General features: G+C 36.1%; 1 protein-coding gene across 3 annotated transcripts in view; it reads right to left on the bottom strand.

Moving 5' to 3' along the window:
- LOC112056877 (G-protein coupled receptor dmsr-1-like) overlaps positions 1-21060 on the bottom strand; it is an 84990-nt gene extending 63930 nt beyond the window's left edge. For all 3 annotated transcript variants that reach the window (XM_052887758.1, XM_052887760.1, XM_052887759.1), the window contains exon 1: positions 20838-21060. The gene's annotated coding sequence lies outside the window, so the exon portion shown is untranslated. The remainder of the gene's footprint in view (positions 1-20837) is intronic.
- Positions 21061-21536: the final 476 nt, after the last annotated feature.

The following is a 21536-nucleotide window of genomic DNA, read 5'->3' as shown; positions in this document are numbered from 1 at the left end:
AAATTTTTCGCGGACACAAATAAACATCGATATGAATAAAAAAATAATTCTAATTTTACATCGATGTTACAATAAAGACTTACTCATATTTTACAAACACACAGAACATAGGAAACGCTTAAGCAAGTTTATAATTCCCAGGTCGACTACATCACAGAGTATATATAATAATAATAAATAATAATAAAAGCCTTTATTTACTGAATTTTATATACATAATATTATTATTGTAGTGTATTATTATACTGTAGTGTAGTATTATAGTAGTGTATTTTTTTTTATTCTTTACAAGTTAGCACTTGACTACAAAAATGTAAGTGTATATAATATAGTGACGTATATTGAGTATAGTACTTGGCGGATTTACATTTGGCTGACGTGACGCCACGTGTCGTGTCATGACGCGATGGCAAGTGTTTACATTAATATGTCGTGTGAGTAAACTCCAAAAACACTTCTTGAAATTTTTGCCTGTGTCTGTTTGCCTGGGCAAATCTCTGAAACGGTATTACCGATTTAAACGGGAACTGAGAAGGTTATTGAGCAACGTACAGGCTTCTTTTTATCCCAGAAACATCCATGGTTCCTGTGGGATTTGCAAAAAGTTCTAACCCTGCACGTGTCACGCAGTCCATTGATGAAAACTACCTATTGTGATACCAAAATGATATCCTAAAAATATTCGTTCGAAAGGTTAAATAAATAACATCATTTTCGTCGTACGTAGAACTATCTGGTTTGTACAAAAAAAATCTTTTCGTGTATTGCTTTGTCGGAAATATCTCCGGATGTAATCATAACTGGCACACAGTAAATTGCTCGTAAAAATACCGTATTGTTAGATTCGTCTTATCATTTATTTAACTAGCAGTTATCCGTGGTTTTGTACATATCGAATTACATTTTTCTTTTGCGAATGAGGACATAATGAGGAATACTTGACGAAGACAGATTTGCTGCTTATAGGTATTCTTGATGAGTACTGTTTACCAACAAACAAATTAAAAATGAGGGTATAAATCACTAGTCATTTCACACCTAATAATAATTATAATTAACTTGTTCTTAAATTAAAGAAAATAAATTTGATTAATAAGCTTAGAACAATTAGATATGGTTAATATATTTTATAAAACATTTTATAAACAAACCATAATTAATTTAAAATTTAGTGACAAAATAAAGCCGCTTTTAAATTTACATGTTTTTAATAAATAGTGTAGGAAATAGTAGTCTGTGACGGGCATGACGTCGCTCGATCTCTTGTTGGCTTCAGTGTGCTCGTAGCGTTCGAGCCGTCCTGTTGTTGTGTAATTCTTTATAGGCTACTTGGGATAGGCGGGGAGAGTGACTTGAATGGAAAAGGGGAGTGTTTGTTAACAGTCAAAGGTACCTTTAACCCTACACACATCGTTCACAAGTACGTAACATCACTCAAGGTCATTCTCTGCCATTCTAGGGTCTTATTTTGGTTACAGTTTAATTTTTTAATTAAGATGTCCCGCAAAGTGTTGTGAATACTAACCTTTGTTCGACGTTAGTTTTCTTATATTTGTAATCACTTTTGAGTCCTATAATATAAATAAATTATGAAATGACATGTGTTTCCTACCTTCATTTCTAATTTATTTGTTATTAAACAGTACTCATCAAGAAAGGCTGTAGTAGGTACCTACGTCATGAATTCAGGATCTGGAAAGTTTGCAAAACGGAAGCCTTGGTTGATGGAAACTTTAATATAACCTAACAATAGCTCGGCTGTAGTATCCACGAATATATTGTTAAAGTTTCCCGCTTCGCCCAACTTATACCAGAAACACTGAATAGTTCTATAAAAGTTGCATTTGAGATTTAAGTTATTTTTCTACCCTCGGGAACAATAGGTACATCTTTACAATTAGATACGTTACGATGCGGGTTGCCTGTATTTCGTCAACCGTTCCGTTTGTGTCTGGGCCTTCTTAAATATCGTACAAAAAACGCGAACGCGATCTGAAATAAGTGCGCAGCAAATACACGCTTAATTGGCAATACTTTCGCGCAGTCTGACGACATGCGGGATCTAGATAAATATAAGTCCGTACCTAATGTTCTTATGCTACATTCATATTGGTATATATAATTTTTTTACATGTTATAGTAAATTCACTTCCTATAATTCCTTAGAGCCTAATTAGACGATAACTGTCAGAAACCATGGCCTTTGAAACTTTGGCATATGGCCATGACATTCACTAATTTGGTCGTTTTTAACAACCTAATATAACAAAAATCAAATAAAGTGAGAAATGACATCTAACTACTGTATGATATCCACGGCAGGTTGTAAGTAGGCACTGGATGACATTTGTTACATAGAATCTTAAGCTACTGTCACACATGCTCATTTCAAACACGAAAGGATGCTACTATTGAGCAGTTGCTACTTATTAGCATGTGTATCGCAGCATTGCTTATAATGAGCATGCTTATTTCGAGCTTGCTCAAGAATCAACGCTATATATTATCCCCATATTATATATATAATCAAAGTCGTGCGATTTATGAGCATGCTATTTGCTGCATGGATGGAAGGGAGCGTGCTTTTAGCGCGTCTAAACAGGTTTGCTTATTGAGTATGCTAGTCGATCAGCATTGCTTTTCTGTATTCTTTTCACCTTCATCTCTTCCTGTCTAACACGATACTATATATAGAGAGCGATAGATACAAATTAGCATGTATAAATAAAATGTTTGCTTTGAGCATGCTTATTCAAGAGCATACTTAAAAATAGCATGCTTATTGCTAGCAAATGTAAACTGATGTTAAGCATACTCGTATGGAGCATACTTAATAGCACGTTTAGGGTGCTTTTTAGAGCATGTGTAACAGTCCCTTTAATGTATTTATATGTAGTGTAATGTCAACTAACTTAGATACGTTAAAGTTAGTGAATTCGCATGCAGATATAAATAAGCAGTGCTAGATTTAAATTAAGCTTTAATATAAATTCCTTCTTTGTTTCCAACATTCTTAATCACAAATTCCGCCTCTTGCTCTTTGGGTTGACCGCAAAGTGCGGTCCTTTTAACTAGAACAAAAGCTTTAAGCCAGATTTAGAATATAATGGTTAATAAATCCTAAATTAAACCTCATATATGAACCTGATACCTGGTTAAGGTATATAAGCTACTTTTAACTTACTCATGGTCATGGCTAAGGTCTGGAATGCCTCTCGAAGTTTGTTTTTTCTGATTCTTACAACTTGTCTATCTTTCAAACATACACTTGTAAGCGAGCGCGTCGTCTAATGCTACATCGACACTTACCATCAGGTGAGATCGTAGTCAAGCGCGAGCTTTACGCATAACAAAAAAAAATAACAATCTACGCGACTAACAATTTTGATTCTACTGATTTGTAGCAATTGCTTGGACCTAATTAAAAAACGAAAGCTCGAGTCTTTTTTTCTGTTCTCTTCACTCTGATATTGCCCTCAAAGCAAATTCTTGCTATTTTTAAATGAGTTTCATACAGACTGTGATTTTAGTAGTAGTAGCTCCTCAAGACAAAGGTCTTTCAAGAAAGTACACTACCGCTGTAAGCAGCAAATCGAAAGTCAAAAACAATAAAATTAATCATTATTACAGTATTTTTAAACTACCAACTAAAAGATCTCATGGAGCTTGGACCCATCCTACTGTTCTAATACGGGTTGGCAGACTCAGAATCATCATTATCATCATATCAGCCGATGGACGTCCACTGCAGGACATAGGCCTTCTGTAGGGACTTCCAAACATCACGATACTGAGCCGCCTGCATCCAGCGAATCCCTGCGATTCGCTTGATATCGTCAGTTCACCTGGACCAACACTGCGCTTTGTAGTGCGGGGTCGCCATTCCAGCACTTTAGGACCCCAACGTTCGTCGGCTCTTCGAACTATGTGCCTCGCTGATTGCCACATCAGCTCAGATTCAGGATGATAATGTTTATATCTCTAACAGACTTTATTTCATTTCACTAACCTAAATCGACTAACCTGGTTAGATAGTCGTGTTAATTAACTTGCACTAATTTTTGCTGTCAAACTGTAATTAGGTACTTTAGTTTACCTAAGTTCCGTGTGTTTACTTGTGTAGGTACTTGTTAAGCTAAACAAACACAAAACTGCCATTCTGGGTATTCCAGTAAATTTCCTTTACAGCTAGGGTTGCCACACTGTATTTTTTTTTATTGTAATATTTTTAATCGGTATACCCTAACATTGGCTTGACTGAATCAGTACAATACTGGAAATATAATATGCATATTTTTAAGATTTAGCCAGACATAAGAAGAGCTGTTGTGTTTTGGTGCTTCTAATACTAGAATTTTGGTTTTAATATGCCCAAATAGTTTAGACACCAGAGTTCTGGATATATTATTTTACATGATAATTATAATGTACGACGTACGTACAATCTAACAATTATTAATGTGTATAAAATTTAATGAGCAGCATTTTTAGAGAGAACAATTCAGTGATAACTAAAATTTGCTGAAAACTGCTAATAGTTAAATTAAAAAATATTTTGTTATTTAAATTTTATATATACTACTCGTATATCTAAATGATCTACACTAATATTATAAAGAGGATAATTTTGTATTTTTTTAAGTAACGAAGAAACTTAAAACTACGAGACCGATTTTACACATAGCTACATTATCAGGGAGTAGCATAGGTTATATTTTTTCCATTTTCCCATGTGTAGGGGAACTACGCAAGTCAACCGGTCAAACCACGAGGTTCTGCAGCATAGTTTACATACATCACATTACATTCATTACTCATTTAAAAGATACTTTTCTACTTTAACAACAATTAACCTTTTTCGCATAAACAATGGCAACCCTAACTAAATGCGAACCCAAATGAAACTATGGAGCGAAAATAAATGGGACACGTTATTGGGTCCGACGTACATTAACAGATAGCACCAAACTTTTTAATGGGTTGTGACACTTATTGACTATTTTTCCGACATATGTGTCCTCGCGCTCGCGGAATAGTTTTTTACGGCCCAAAACTTGTACAATACTTGACAGTACTTTTTTATGCAACCTTAAAATAGTCACAGTCTGCAATTCCGTCGGTGGGTTGAGGACTATGTCCAGAGACTATGAGAGATGATGATCTTTACCTATGGTGTAGGGGGTGCATTGCAGAAGGGCGCCGAAATCTCAGGGGCGGCCGAGTGCCACTCGCTGCGCGGGATTTAATGGCGGGCCCGGGCGCGGTATAACTTATCGTAACCTTACGTAAATATACATCTGGTTCTTAAATAAATGTGCCTAGTTTTAGCAAAGAGAGGCAAAAAGGTACCTACAAGGTGTTTGTTTGCTACAAAGACAGTTTCATTTCATTTTGTGCTGAGCACTCTAACTCGTAGGTACTGGAAGGCGTTATAGTGATGATTGCGAGCGCTACGTGAGCTAGAGACGCCTCTGACTATGTCTAGCATTATTTTCTTTCTGTAGTTTATTCCCGAAGAAAATTTACCAGATTACAGTAAACCCCATGTCTTGAAGGAAACACAATCACACACAAATCACAATTGAAGTGAACAAACAGTCTATATTGATTTTTCTAGAAAATAAAGTCGTAATAAAACAGGAACATAAATAAATATTAGAAGCAAAATCTAAGCAAACATTTTTAGACTCTTTTTCGGAGTATTATTATGATATTATAAGGTGTTTTCAGCATGTTAAGTTTTCCTTTTGTTTCACTAAACCACTTACCCCTATCCCTAGCCTATTCCTATTGTAACAGGTTTTCCGAACAACGCTGTCGTATTGAATTTTCAATTACCACTGAAGCCTACATTTCTCCTGTGTAAGAAACAGGCACGTGGCGGTCCCTGTGAATGCCTTTTATTAGATCTATCAGATACAAAGACGTGGTTTCTATTGACATTTTGTCTGAAATTCATAGTCAACACAAACCTATAGTACGTTAGAGACGAGGTTCGTTAGGACTGGTTTAGTTTCTGTATATACCACGCATATATGTTTTGGCTGGTGGGAGGCTTCGGCTGAGGCTAGTTACCACCCTACCGACATAGACCGCCAAGCGATTTAGCGTTCCGGTACGATGTCGTGTAGAAACCGAAAGGGGTGTGGATTCATCATCCTCCTCTTAACAAGTTAGCCCGCTTCCATCTTAGATTGCACCATCCATCAGGTGAGATTCTAGTTCTTGTACAGAATAAAAAAAAACACTTCGCGCTTGCATGGAATTAATTCAGTTATTTTTATTTCAAACTAAACTACTGTACCCATTATCGTGAACTTTTCATGGAGCCAATCTGGAAGTATACCTACTGGAAGTATACCATTCGAACAGTAAAAATTGCATAATTCATACTAGTATTATATTATTATAATACTAGTATGAATTATGCAATTTTTACTGAAAGTGAGTTATTTTGTCTTTACAGTCTGTTTATCTTTTTAGGGCTAAACCGCTAAAACCGATTATAATTTTAAAATAAATAATTTCCAAGTTATTTAAAAAAACGACGAAAATTGTGTTCACTTTTGATGCAATGATGATTTGATCAAGATGGAAATTTAAAAAAAATGTAAACTGCTTTGTGTGAACTGCATTTCAAATGAAATAGCTAGTTAATATGGTTTCAAATATATTTTATAATTAAATATATACTTATAGGTTCATTACAGGATACTTTTGCATATTATTATAAAACGTATTCATCAATTAACCTAATGTTAAATTTAAATTCCTTAAATTTTTTTTTTTTTTTTTTTTTTATTCTTTACAAGTTAGCCCTTGACTACAATCTCACCTGATGGTAAGTGATGATGCAGTCTAAGATGGAAGCGGGCTAACTTGTTAGGAGGAGGATGAAAATCCACACTCCTTTTTCGGTTTCTACACGGCATCGTACCGGAACGCTGAATCGCTTGGCGGTACGTTTTTGCCGGTAGGGTGGTAACTAGCCACGGCCGAAGCCTCCCACCAGCCAGACCTGGACAAATTAAGAAAATCTCATTCTGCCCAGCCGGGGATCGAACCCAGGACCTCCGTCTTGTAAATCCACCGCGCATACCACTGCGCCACGGAGGCCGTCAAAAAAATACTACTACATATTATAATAATACGAGATCGAAGATTTAGATTTAGCCTTAAAATTATATAATTAGGTACAATTTCAGGTCATTTTTCAAAAACATGATAGTTTAACCCTCGTCCGGAACCCTCGTAACGAGAGTTCAACTCGCACTTGTCCGGTTTTTTGAAGTCAGTTGATTAACTTTAAATGTCTCTAAAAACGAGTTACCTACCGCAATGCTATCTATATATATCTGACGATTGATGACCTGATTTCTATTATAGTAAGAAAATGTGAAAACAACATATTATGGAACATAAGCTGGGAAATTTTCAGGTTCTATGAAATGAAGGTCTAGCCAGCCAGGCTCTGAGACTATAAGATTATTATGTCCGAAAATAGAATCAATGATCTGAAAAAATTATATGATATAATGAACAGAAAATATCATATTCATTACTTTTGTACATAAAAAGTAACATTAACAAAATGTTATATGTTTGGATAACTAAAAATAACAACGAAAAGAATCAGTTTTCGTTCGAATGGCACTAAACAGAATCATTGGACCGTGGAAATTGCTTTGGCAAATTGTTATCATGTTTATTTTCCATATTAAGGATATTTTTTCATTTCTAAATTCATTGGACCGAGGAAAACCTGTCCATTTTCTCTGTAAAAAAATACATTAACAGCTGATGTTAAAATTATATACAGTATCAACACTGTCAAATAATAAGTATAAAGATATTCTATTTTAGGAAGACTGTTTAGGTTTAGTTGTAGCAGTAAGGTGTGCAGACAAGTGTTTAATCGTATGTGTGTGAAACCGAAGATTTTATACTATTACATTTGTCACTATGACACCAAGAGGCGAGCAAATGTGGCTATAGCTTGACAAGTTTGTTGAACATACTCCCATGATATGCGGGCGACGGGGGGAGAAGGACTGCGAAGGACCCCCTCCCGGCCCCCGCGGACCATCGGGCGTATTACGAACGAATTTGCTAAGCTATAATAAGTATGTGTGCTAAATGCGCTCAGTGGAGCCTAATTCGGTTCACTTTTTGCGGTGATTTTGATTATTAATTGATTTTGAAAATATCTTGGTGTGAAACTGAAAGAGCTTTAGGAAAGCAGACACATGTTTATAATAGTATAATAGTATATACGAGATCCGACATAAAAAATATGCACCCTCATCTGTTATTTGCTCCCTTTAAAATAAATTTGGAAACCTTGTTCCAACTTTATTTTTAAGTTTTCGAATTATTTAATTAATTATCACCATTAACTGATGACGGATGAAAAGTCCTTGAAAACTAAGCCTAATTGAAATAAATAAACTTTGGCTTTGATAGAAAATCTATCAGCAATAAAGTTAGTTAGCTGACTACTGACATTGGTGGAAAGCAAAAGTACTTCTACTAACTTTTATCCTCAGCTTATGTATCTCGGTCAATTTGCGATTTAGCCTGGGCACTAATTAACCCTAATTCTCCAGTATTACGGTACGAAATTGCACACGAAATGTAAAATAACGATAATTGGTTAGGATTGGATTAGTCTTAAATAAGTAACTATAAATTCTCATCAAAATTCGTTCTGCGTAAAACCGCAAAAAAAACTCACTTTTATAAAATGCACTCGTATTTGCACATCTACCATTTTTAGGGTTCTGTAGTCAACAAGGAACCCTTATAGTTTCCCCATGTCCGTCCTCACAGAGGCTATTGCTATTAGAAAACAGTAATTTAGCATGTGTGTGTGTGTATATTAAAAATGTCGACAGTCACGTATTGTTTTAGGTCTACAGTTTAACTCATTTTGGTTCCTTTTGGTTATTTATTATTAAGTTTATTTTTTAGTTCAATGTTTGTGTAGGTATTAGTTTAGTTTATACGACTGTGTTCGTGGCTGTTTTCGTGGCGTTACCCAATCTGTGGTTCCAACTGAAAATCAGCGCTACTTGTCCTAATTCAAATGGTCACGTAGCATTATGCTGAGCTGGGACCATTTTCTGGGTTATGCCACACATCGCAGGGTATTGTCCTGGCTGACCTGATGTACCTACTGGAGACGTTGTGATGTGTGGCATAACCCAGAAAATGGTCCCATCACACTTATAATTAATCACATCACACTAATATTATAAAGGCGAAAGTTTGTATGTAAGTGTGTAAGTATGCTAGTTCCTCTTTTAGGCTGCGGCTACTGAAGCAATTTGGCTGAAATTTGAAATGGAAATAGATTTTACTCTGAATTAACACATAGGCTAATTTCATCCCGGAAAAATCCATGGTTCTTGCGGGATTTGTTAAAAACTGAATTCCACAAATTCAAATCCTTCTAAAACAAAACACGTACCTAGATATGGCGTAACTTCAATCATTTCCGTCGGCAAGTTTTGCATGTCACATAGTTTGAAGGTTCTCTCTCTCTCTTAACTATCGGAAAATTCTTGGAGAGTCGGCGAAGACATTATTATAATATGTTAGGACAATATAATACTACCTACCTACTCGTATCAGGTTCATAATAGTCTGGATAGTTGTTGCTTTTATTTTTCTTTTAAGAAATTCTCATTAGCAGCCAGGAACTAAAATGTAGTGGTGCTATCTCTCGGAGAAGTTAAAACCCGTTCTTAAAACATTTACATTTGACAGTAATACTTTTTAGAATTCAGAGTCAAATATCACTGTCAACCACCAACCTTGGAGCAAGCGCTTATCTGCAATCACGTTAATGGTAAGTGATGATACAGCCTGTGGTGAAACGCGCTTGCCTAGAAGATGCCGAATCACTCTTGACTTGAAGATATATTGTAGGTATGTACCCATATTGTAGGTGGTGGGAAAAACGGAAGCTGGAAGAGCATTCCACAACTTTGCAGTGCATAAAAGAAAAGGGGAACTAAACCGCTTAGTACTAATACTCCTCACTAATAATACTCCTTAAATTTCACTGTACTTTATTAAAGTCATTGTTTCATCAAACACATTCTGACTTGACCTTCTATAACTCATCCTACGCCGCAGACCAGATCTATCCTTACGACCATAGTTCAGTAACTAATCTTACAAATATCGACAACGTAGCGATGCAGATCTATGTGATGCCTAGCAGTCCTGTGGTAGAACGGCGCAGGTGGCAGAAAATCAAAATCCTTCTAAACCAAAGCAAAGCAACCAAAACCCCAGACATTTTCCCCAAGGACCGGAAACAAGTGGTTATTTTAAAAAATACTATTTTACATTAAACCAAAATAAACTCGGTAGTACACAGTAATAGCCCAAGCAATAGGGAGTAAATGTAGACCCAATACAATTGCAGTTTTCTTAGTGTTATCTCCCTCATTCCGTTCTAATTGCATTGCGATCCTATTGTGGGGATTTTAGACTTAATCATTGTGACTTCGGAGCTTTACTTAATTGATCACAGATCTACGATATTCCACGACTTGTTTGGTGATAAATATTACTGTAATTGCCCTTTTTTAATCAACTTTTTAGCCTCAACACCTCCACTCTAAAGCCGAGAATTCCATTCGGTTAGCACTTAGCACTTTAGCAGTGAATAAGTAAACTGAAATGTTTGTAAGAAAATGATTCGAACTCACAGAAATAAATGTCGTTTCAATAAGTAAATAAATAGGTAGATATTTTCAGTGGCATGGTGTGAATGCGTGACATTTGTAATATCAGGTATGATGTTACTGATAATAAAGCCATTCCACTGGTCCCTGCCTCGTTTATTTACCTTCAAAATAATTTAATTATCAATTATGAGTATTATTTTTTAAGCAAAGTGCGAATTACTTTTAAAGAGCATTAAATTAACGAAATCAGAAATATTAAAAGAAAAATGTTGTATATTCATTATCAACCCATATTCGGCTCACTGCTGAGCGCAAGTCTCTTCTCAGAATAAGAGGGGTTAGACCAATAGTCTACTGGCAGACTACACACACGCAGAGATTTAAAAAAATTCTCCGGTATGCAGGTTTCCTTACGATGGTTTCCTTCACCGTTTGAGACACGTGATATTTAATTTCTTAAAATGAACACAACTGAAAAGTTGCAGTTGCACGCCCCAGGATTCAAACCCACACTCTCCGGAATCGGAGGCAGTTCGTATCCACTGGGCTACTACCGGCACAAAAACAGGAAAAATTAGGTTACTCGTAGTGAGGCTATCAAAGAGGCGTCAGGCAAAATACCTGTACCCTCATTAATACTATGTTTCCCATTATATTCTTAAAAAGGTTACAACTAAGTAAGTGAGGTCACTGTTCCGTCAGCCGTCTTAACCCTTGTCAGTATTCCTACCAAACGGTTTCAACAAAGAATCACTTACCCACTCGTAAGGGTTAAAGTGCTTGAGTACTCGTGAAGTATGTAACATATTGAAAAGAAATTGTAGCTGCATTGTGACCTACTCGTATTCGAATGGTATTTGAATGTCCACTTAAATACTCACTGGGTATATTCCTTTGGTTTGCGAATAAAACTTCAGCAATTTTTCTATCTACGAGTATAAATCTAAATAAATAAATAAATATATAACGGAGAACATACTAAACTCCATTTATGATAACGGAGAAGCCTTAGCCTCAGAGCCGGTTCTAAGCTGTACGTGTCAAGGATGGCAGATACACAAAGTAACACTATCGAACATTACCGGAACGACCGCTTAACTTACTAATACAGTTCTACCCTCTAACTACAATATAGATCAAGTATAGCGCTGATACTATCAGATGTAAACTAGGATTAACTATTGTAGAGTAGAGAATCAAGCACGAGCAGGATCACGGACTGGCAATCGCTAGTAGTTGGATTAAAGGGCCCATCCCCGCTCGTGTTGGCTCCCAGCCAAGTAACTAATAATGCAATGTTATTGTTGTAATGGCCTCAGTATACGGATAACTGGCTCACCCAATTCCTTCACTCACTGCTAAACTGACTAGATCCAGCTAAAGCGTTCAACTGAATAAACTTGAAATCTACCGCAAGCTCTCTCAGATATTGTCAACTGACAGATGTCCACAGACAAGCAACTGATAGATAAATGTCACGAAAAAAGAAATAATGTCACTTTCATGGCCACCCATCCAAAATATATTAAATATGGGAAGTTGGTGGTGATTTACCCTCGTGACTTTAGCATGACCTTCTTTTTATTGTTTAGAAGTAAGTCCATGACTACAACCTCATCTGGTAAATGATGATGCAATCTAATATGGAAGCGGGCTAACTTTTTAGGAGTTGTTTGAGGATCTACAATCCTTTCGGTTTATACACGAGATCGTACCGGAACGCTAAATCGCTTGGCTGTACGTATTTCGTTCCGGTATCGTGTAGAAACCGAAATGGGTGTGGATTTTCATCCTACGCCTAACAAGTTAATCCATTTCCATCTTAGATTGCATCATCACTTACCATTAGGTGAGATTGTATTCAAGGGCTAACTTGGAACAAAAAAACCTACATATCACGTTAACTGACCTTGTTGAAGCCAAGTACATCCACATATTTGCCGCTCTATAATTCTAAAGCCAATGTAAAAACCTTTGGAAACAAAAATATGCCAAACAGAATTTGTGAATTTAAAACGAGCCACTAAAAATCCATTTCCCTTTGATATTAGTATTTCATATTCCATAATAAACAACTCCACGTTCGCGAGAGCGTGAAATATCATACCAACTAAGGACTGATTTAAAATAAAATCGCACACATTTTCTCGCATTTCTCCGAGTTATCCAATATAAATGCTAAGACTTGTTATGTATGCTTTTAATCGTTTTATTAACTTATGTGAGCCGTGATAGCTCAGTGGATATGCCTCCGATTCCGGAGGGTGTTAAGAAATTAAAATATCACGTGTCTCAAACGGTGAAAGAAAACATCGTGAGGAAACCTGCATACCAGAAAACTTTCTTAATTCTCTGCGTATGTGAAGTCTGCCAACCCGCATTGAGCCAACGTGGTGGACTATTGGCCTAACCCCTCTCACTCTGAGAGGAAACTCGAGCTCTGCAGTGGACCGAATATGGGTTGATACCGATTAACTTGTGTCGGAAATAGTAGTATGAGACGGATATGACGTCAGGTGCCGCGGCTTGTTTCGTAAAGAGTAGGGATTTAGAGAGGGGAAGCGATCAGTAGGCGGTAACGGGGCTTCAATGTGCTCGTGGCGTTCGAGCCGCCCACATTACTTATTGTGTAATTCTTTATGGGTTACTTGGGATAGGATGCGAGAGTGACTTGAGTGGAAAAGGGCAGTGTTGGTTAACTATCAAAGACGTCTTAAACCCTACACACAACGTTTACAAGTGCGTGACTCCACTCAAGGTAATTTTCGGCCATTCTAGGGTCTTATTTTGGTTACAGTTTGATTTGTTAATTAAGTGGTCCTGACAAATATTGTAAATCATAAACATTGTTCGACAATGGTTTTTATACTGTTTGTGAACAACTTCTGAGTCTGCTAAGTCTTGTGTATGTGTGTTTGGTTTTGCACAGATATTCATTTTTACTGCGGCGCTCCTTGGAGAGTTGTCACCAGGTCCAATTTCTTAGATAGATGATAACCATCTTTCTAAGAAAATGGACCAATCAAAGCCGTACCCATAATTAAAAACCGCATTTAATTAGAGTAATGGTTTTGGTTCTCACTATAAATTCAAAGCTTTTATTAAATGCATGCTTATAGAAATATCTTATTATGGCTTGTTGTTATTTAGACCAGTGATTCCCAAAGTGTCTCAAGTGGACCTACGGGGCACGGGGTCCACGGGAAACTCCACGGGGGTCTACGTTGGGCGTGACAAAAAATGGGGGTCCACGATCGTAAGCAGGGGTCGCAAAATTGTGCGCTCAGTAGAGTAGCTAAATTAAGATCACTTTTTCAGTGATTCTACACTACAGTTCACGTAGCATCGTGCGGGTGACAGTCCGTTTCACTCTTGAAAGTTTGTCGCGATTCACGATAATAGTACCTACGTATTATGAACGTCATATGACAACTGTCACCGTACCCATGCTATCTGAAAAACACTTATAGTATAAAATATATCGTTGCTACTAACTCACAACAACCAGATATATTTATTTATACATTTTCCGTTTATTAGAGAGTGATTGCATCAGACAGTCGTGCTAAACTTAATCAAACTGGTTTTTCCTTATTAAAGGTAATTTAGTGCAGGTAAATTTAAACATCAAATTACCATGCTGTTAAAATTTGCCAAATTTATGACGACAAAGATCATCTTGAATTTTTTTTCAAAAAAAACAGTTCCACTTCAACTAAACGAAAAGCCTGATGGGAGTGGAAATGACAATAGTCCAAAGGATAGGAACCAAACCCAGGACCTCGCGATAGGCTTACCCTCATTCGTACGAAAGTTTTTTTTACGGACGGGAGCGAGAAAATGCTAGTGGAGTCGAGGCCTTACTTTTATGATATGTTAATAAGTTAGGGTGTTAATATATTGTAGTTTAGCGACTACCCGCTAATAATACTAAAACCGCATAAAACGTGAGTATGTATTCAAAATGTTTATTTACATAGTTAAATTTATTTGAACGCCCGTGCGTGGATAAAACAAAATCCTGCAATAATTTCAAGTGAATAAACAGGCAATTCAGTGCGGTTTTGTATAAAACAGATTATTGACAAATTAACTAATCTGCGAAGTATGAATATTTATTAGAAAGCAAAATTATTGTAAAATATAAATAATATCATCAAATGATGGAGGTATTATATTTGATCAATACCTATAGGAAGTGGAAGAAATATGATTTTTTTTATTATTTCTATACAGATTAGCTCTTGACTACATTCTCACCTGATAGTAAGTGGATGCAATCTAAGATGGAAGCGGGCTAACTTGTTGGGAGGAGGATGAAAATCCACACCTCTTTCAGTTTCTACACTAGGTGGTAGTGGGGTGGTAACTAGCCACAACCGAAGCCTCCCTCCAGCCAGACCTGGACCAATTAATAAAACCTCAATCGGCTCAGCCGGGAATCAAACCTAGGACCTCCGTCTTTTAAATTCACCACGCATGCCACTGCGCCACAGAGGCCGTCTCGGTTTGCAAGCTTTAGTGCCGTTTTCACCACTTTCTTATATTTAAGTGATAGTCTAAACTTGAGCTTTTTGGACAAAAAAGTTCATTATTTCATGGTTCACCCGAAGCAAGGCCCTCATTCTCCGAAACCAAATGAAAGAAACGTCGTGTAGAAACCGAAAGGGGTGTGAATTTTAATCCTACTCCTAACTTACCATCAGGTGAGATTGTAGTCAAGGGCCTACCTTGTAACGAAAAAAAAATTGGGTTTCTCAGGATATTTGTTTTTTCTCTCCTGATGGGCCTCCAAATGAACAAGAGCAAAACAAAATACAAACATAATGTGTATTTTGTTATTGTAGAAAAATTTACACTCGGAATTGTAAACGAGTATTGTAACAATATCTTAATTCATTAACAACCCATATTTGGCTCACTATTGAGCACGTGCCTCCTCTCAGAGTGAGAGGGGTTAGACTAATAGTCCACTACGCTGGCCCAATGTGGATCGGCAGACTTCACACACTTAGAGAATTAAGAAAATCCTCATATGCAGGTTTCCTCACGGTTTTTTTCTTTACCGTTACATGATATTTAATTTCTTAAAATGCACATAACTGAAAACTTGGAGGTACATGCCTTAGACCGGATTCGAACCTACGCCCTTCGAACCGAAGGCAGAGGTCCTTTGGGCTATCACTTTGTAAGAATATAAACAGACATTTAAAGAATTGCATTCTAGACTTAGGTAAATGATTATTATCATTATACAAACTTTACCTAGTTTGTACAATGATTAATATACTGCCTGGTTAATATGCACCTGTATATATTGCAGATAAGATGATAGCTGAATACATATTTAGTTACAGTTAAACGGAAATATTAACAAAACAACATTATAACAATAGATTTCCAATAGCTTACCAGATAAGTGAATGTACTCTGTGGCATGCAGAAAGTTTTAACTAGAGTAAGCATTATACGTATATAATGAGAAACTCCTTCTCATATACAAGTACAAATACGATTCCAGGTCAGGCAATACATGTTTTCACCTATGATGTTCACATTTATATATTTTTTTTTATTCTTTACAAGTTAGCCCTTGACTATACAATCTCACCTGATGGTAAGTGTTGATGCAGTCTAAGATGAAAGCGGGCTAACTTGTTAGGAGGAGGATGAAAATCCACACCCCTTTTTGGTATCTACACGACATCGTACCGGAGCGCTAAATCGCTTGGCGGTACGTCTTTGCCGGTAGGGTGGTAACTAGCGATAGGTACTTAGGGTAGGGTTACGGTAAGGGTAGGGTTTCACGCGGAAGAAGTCATGGACGTTCGCTAGTTACCTATAAATGCGAATGTGATTTGGTACTATACTCGTATGTTTTCTCAATAGACCATATTATCGACTAGCGGACGCCCGCGAATTCGAAATCAATGTAAACTTTCAAGCCCTATATCACCACTTTATAGTTTGAATTTTAAAAATGTTTGAATCCCATTATATTTCGTATTTTTTTATGATTTATGAACAATTTTTTAAAACTGTAACTCTAAAAATAAAGGACTTTCCATACAAACTTTCAACCGCTATTTCACCCCCTTCTTGTTTTATTTTCGCAATAAAAAGTATCCTATAACCTTTTCCGTATTAATGTCTTAAACCGTGCCAAGTTTGATTTGAATTCATTCAGTAGTTTCAGTGTGATGCCCGAATAACAAAAAAAACACGGACAGACAGACAGACAAAAAGCCAAAAAAAATATTTTTAGCTTCAGTATCGATTATATAATGCCTCCCAGCAAAAATGTTCAAAATATCTTCAATGTACAAAATGTACAGAATTCGTATTATAAGAATAGATTCTAGATGGCGCTGGCGTCAGTTATGCCACGGTAACGTTTGGTTTTACAAATGGTAATAAGTAAAATCCCAAATTGCGAATAAATGTACAGAATTCGATCAGTTTTATTATAATGATAGATTGACACAATGACTGCTAGGGTGATCGAATCTTGACCATGTCATTTCTTTTCTCTTCACAGCCTTTTTTATGACCGTAATTGCATAACAGGTATTTTTGACGGCCTCCGTGGCGCAGTGGTATGCGCGGTGGATTTACAAGACGAAGGTCCTGGGTTCGATCCCCGGCTGGGCAGATTGAGATTTTCTTAATTTGTTCAGGTCTGGCTGGTGGGAGGCTTCGGCCGTGGCTAGTTACCACCCTACCGGCAAAGACGTACCGCCAAGCGATTTAGCGTTCCGGTACGATGTCGTGTAGAAACCGAAAGGGGTGTGGATTTTCATCCTCCTCCTAACAAGTTAGCCCGCTTCCATCTTAGACTGCATCATCACTTACCATCAGGTGAGATTGTAGTCAAGGGCTAACTTGTAAAGAATAAAAAAAAAAAAAACAAGTACATATAATAAACAAGTATACAATATTCTGATGTCAATTTAGTACCTACATCAACAAATTAAAGAGACATTACAATAATGTGAAACGACAAGTCTCGAGGAGAAAAGCTGTATCTATATTTTTTCCTTAATCACTTGAAAGATTAAGCTCGAGGGATGAAAACGTCGAGTCCAATGTAAGAGAAAATACCTCTATACATTTGCACGTAATAATATTCGATATCATACATCAATATTCGTAATATTATCATCACCATCTGTTATTTCATCATCATCATCATCATCACCATCATCATCATCAGCTGGAATTGAAAATATGAACAGTGAAGATTGAGGAGAAAGCCAAGAAGATGAGACTTAAGGTCATAGCTCATTAGAGCCACCAGGGATCCGACACGCACCGCCTCACAAACAAAAAGTATATTAAGTAAACAAATTATGAAAACGCATGTTTTATAGTTTATTTATATGATAATTTAAAGGCGAGGCGATTTGGCGAGGTTACGTGTATTTTGGGACTAGCAGATAGAAGTAACGTACATAATGGAAACTCATTAATAGTTGTTAATCGTGATTAAACTAAGAACAAAACAAATGGTAACCAATCTTCAAAAGCAGGGAGAAAAAGGATATACCTTGAAATTAGAATTTAACCTATCTATGCAGACGAATACATGTGAATTTTATGCTAAAAAACACAGCCGCCGACATTCAACTGCGTGATTGCTTTATAAATACGACAAGGCGTTTCGGTCGTAGGCAACATGTTGAACAATTTTACTATGCTAAGTACAGAAGTAATCTGGATTCCCGTTTAGTAAAATCTCAATATTTTTTTTACAAGGATCTTATAAAATAATAGTTTTAATTAATACAAATGTATGAGTGTACAACACTTCTGAGTGTGACTCCCACTTTCGCCATCCTCCTTTGACGGGCGATTTCAGTCTCTACTTTCATTAACCAAACTCTAACGTCTAAGATTTTTTACACTGATATTGACAGGAGGAGGTCAAGGAGTTTTCAAATTTCATCATGTCAAGGAGTTTCTCAGTGGCAGTCTTGGTGTAAATGTAAACTTTCTTTTAAAAAAAAAATAATTTGAAGTGACTATTTTCCATTCAAAAATTACATCGCGTTTCGCCCGCGTAGACAGCGCGCGGTTTCACCCGTGGAGTTCCCGTTCCGGATAAAATATCGCCTACATTACTTGGCTTGGGCTTAAAATCGGTTAATTGGATCCAGAGATTACTCTGTACGAACTAACAAACGTTTTTAATAAAGAATATTTACCATGTCTTTCGTTTAAATATGTCCAGTATTCCCAATCAGAACGACTGTATTTAAGAATGGGTCAATAGTCAGAATTCGAACCACGAACTGTCAGTGACAAATCCAGCCTCTATCATTGAGCTATTGAGGTTTCTCAAAACTTTCCCTCTTTATTAACCGACTTCAAAAAAAGGAGGAGGTTCTGAATTCGACGCGTATGTTTTTCGTATTTTGTTACCTTATAACTTCGTCATTTAATAACCAATTTTGAAAATTATTTTATTGTTACAAAGAGTCTACTTCCAAATTGGTTCTATTTAATTTTCACGAAAATTGGTTTAGTAATTTTGTGTGAAAATCAAAATAACTGAAATAAGTGAACGAAATTGCCCATACTGTGGTGTTTACAGTTTACAGTCAATTTTAACAATAAAATTTAACCGACTTCAAATATTACGCGAAAAAAGCGAAAAATAACATCGCCCCTATGACCGGTTTGAAGGCGGTGCCAAAAAAAACAAAAATATTAATATTAAGAGCCTATTTCTCATATCACCTGTAGGTACCACTGAGGTACTGAAGCTTCTCAGAACATTACCTCTTTATATTATTAGTATAGATTACAAGCTAATGTCAACGGCATACAAATTAATTCGTCCCAAAAAATCCCTGATAAATATTTACATTACTACTTATCGTCAGTTAGATACGCCTACCGCGTATATTTTATGTGAAGTTTTTCAATATTAGACGGCTATAATAAATTATAGAGATACGTAATAGCCTAGTGGATATGACCTCTGACTAATTCCGGAGGGTGGTGGTTCGAATCCGGTCTGGGGCATGCACCTTTAACTTTTCTGTCGTGTGCATTTTAAAAAATTAAATATCACGTGTCTCAAACGGTGAAGGAAAACTTCGTGTGGAAACCTGCATACCAGAGAATTTTCCTAACTCTCTGCTGCCGATCCGCATTGGGCCTGCGTGGTGGACTATTGGCCTAACCCCTCTCGTTCTGAGAGGAGACTCGAGCTCAGCAGTGAGCCGAATATGGGTTGATAACCACAACGACGATAATAGTAAATTACCTACTGTCTATGGCTAATACTACCCAGGGATATTGATAGCCTCTTTCTTTTAAAAATAGTTTAGCTGTTGGGTATTGGTTCAGGACCACTCTTACAGGACATTAGTCTTAATTTCTGAACGAATCCCTGTCTGTCGAAGCTACAGCTGTGCTAAATTGTAATAAAAAGTTCGTCGTTAGTTATTTATACAACAACACAAACTTTTCTTTATAATATTAGTAGGTATCTTTAATTCTGATTAGATTTTGTATTGCGTTTTAATGCAATCTTATATTTCATATCTTTTTAAAATAGATATTAAAAGAAGATACGAAATATAAGATTGCATTAAAACGCAATACAAAATCTAATCAGAAATAAAGATTATCTAATCATCTGTAAAACCAACTGTGGTTTGTGTTGCATTAAGGTTAGGCTTTTTCAATACGTATTTTGTAGAATAAAATTCATATTAAAATATTGAAATTTATATTATTTTATTCTAAAATATTAATATAATGCATAAATGTTTATTTTAATATAACATGTTTGTATTCAAATTTGGAAAATCTGAGATTTTGATAATAGAGACAAAGTACATTCTGGGTGGAAAAGCACAGCACAAAAAAAAACTAGATATTTAAATAAATCTTGCGTTAAATATAAACTAAAAAAAAATAGCTATTATGCATAAATCATATCTGAAGAAAAACAAACAAATCCGCAGTCGGCTAAAAAACAATATTAATCATAATTAACTTTCAGAGTAAAACTTCCATGTAACCTCATAAATATTAAACAAAAAGGAAACAAAGCTGCTGAAATGAAACTTTCAAATACGCCACAAAGAAAACTTTTTCGAAAAACATACAAACATTTTCACTTACCCAAACTCTACGAAAAAGTGAAACTTTAAGTCCATAAACACGGTAAACGCGAGAAACTCGATGATTACACTCAAAACACATTAGTTATGAAAGTTTATCATTCCTTATCAATTATCATACTAGGTTATCAGGAATCGAGAATGCGTCTCACTCTACTGAAATAACGAACGCGACTGAAACTGAAGGGTAAGCTAAGGGCCCCGCAAGCGCGTCTTGGAGCGACTAAAAGCTGCCGACTGACTGACTGACTGAGATGACTGGCCAAGCGTCCCTGTGACATTGGCCATGTCGCCAAATAAGCTGTGAATATTTGCCACGTTATTCTTTCGCTGACAGTCATTTGAATTTTATTACTCATTGTCTCAATTTGGAACACCTTAAATGGAACGGTGATGTCGACATTTTTATTTACAATGTAATAATTTTTATTATTTAATGAATATCGTTCTTCTTATCTTATTATCTTCTTAATATCGTTAAGTAATATTTTTAATTATAATTCATTTTAATTAACTTATTAATATAATTATTATTGATTACTCATTAAATGGTCTTGAATTGTTGTAAGTTGTAACCATAAAAAAATTTTATAGATTAAGTTATTTTAGGTTTATTCGCAGATGGACCAACTTCGAACCTTCGTGATTATTGTGGTTGTCCGTGTAATTTACTTTTTATGGTTAACTATGAAATTTTAAC

This window comes from Bicyclus anynana, chromosome 20 (assembly GCF_947172395.1).
Source record: "Bicyclus anynana chromosome 20, ilBicAnyn1.1, whole genome shotgun sequence".
Taxonomy (NCBI): domain Eukaryota; kingdom Metazoa; phylum Arthropoda; class Insecta; order Lepidoptera; family Nymphalidae; genus Bicyclus; species Bicyclus anynana.
This window is presented reverse-complemented; position numbering and strand designations above follow the sequence as displayed.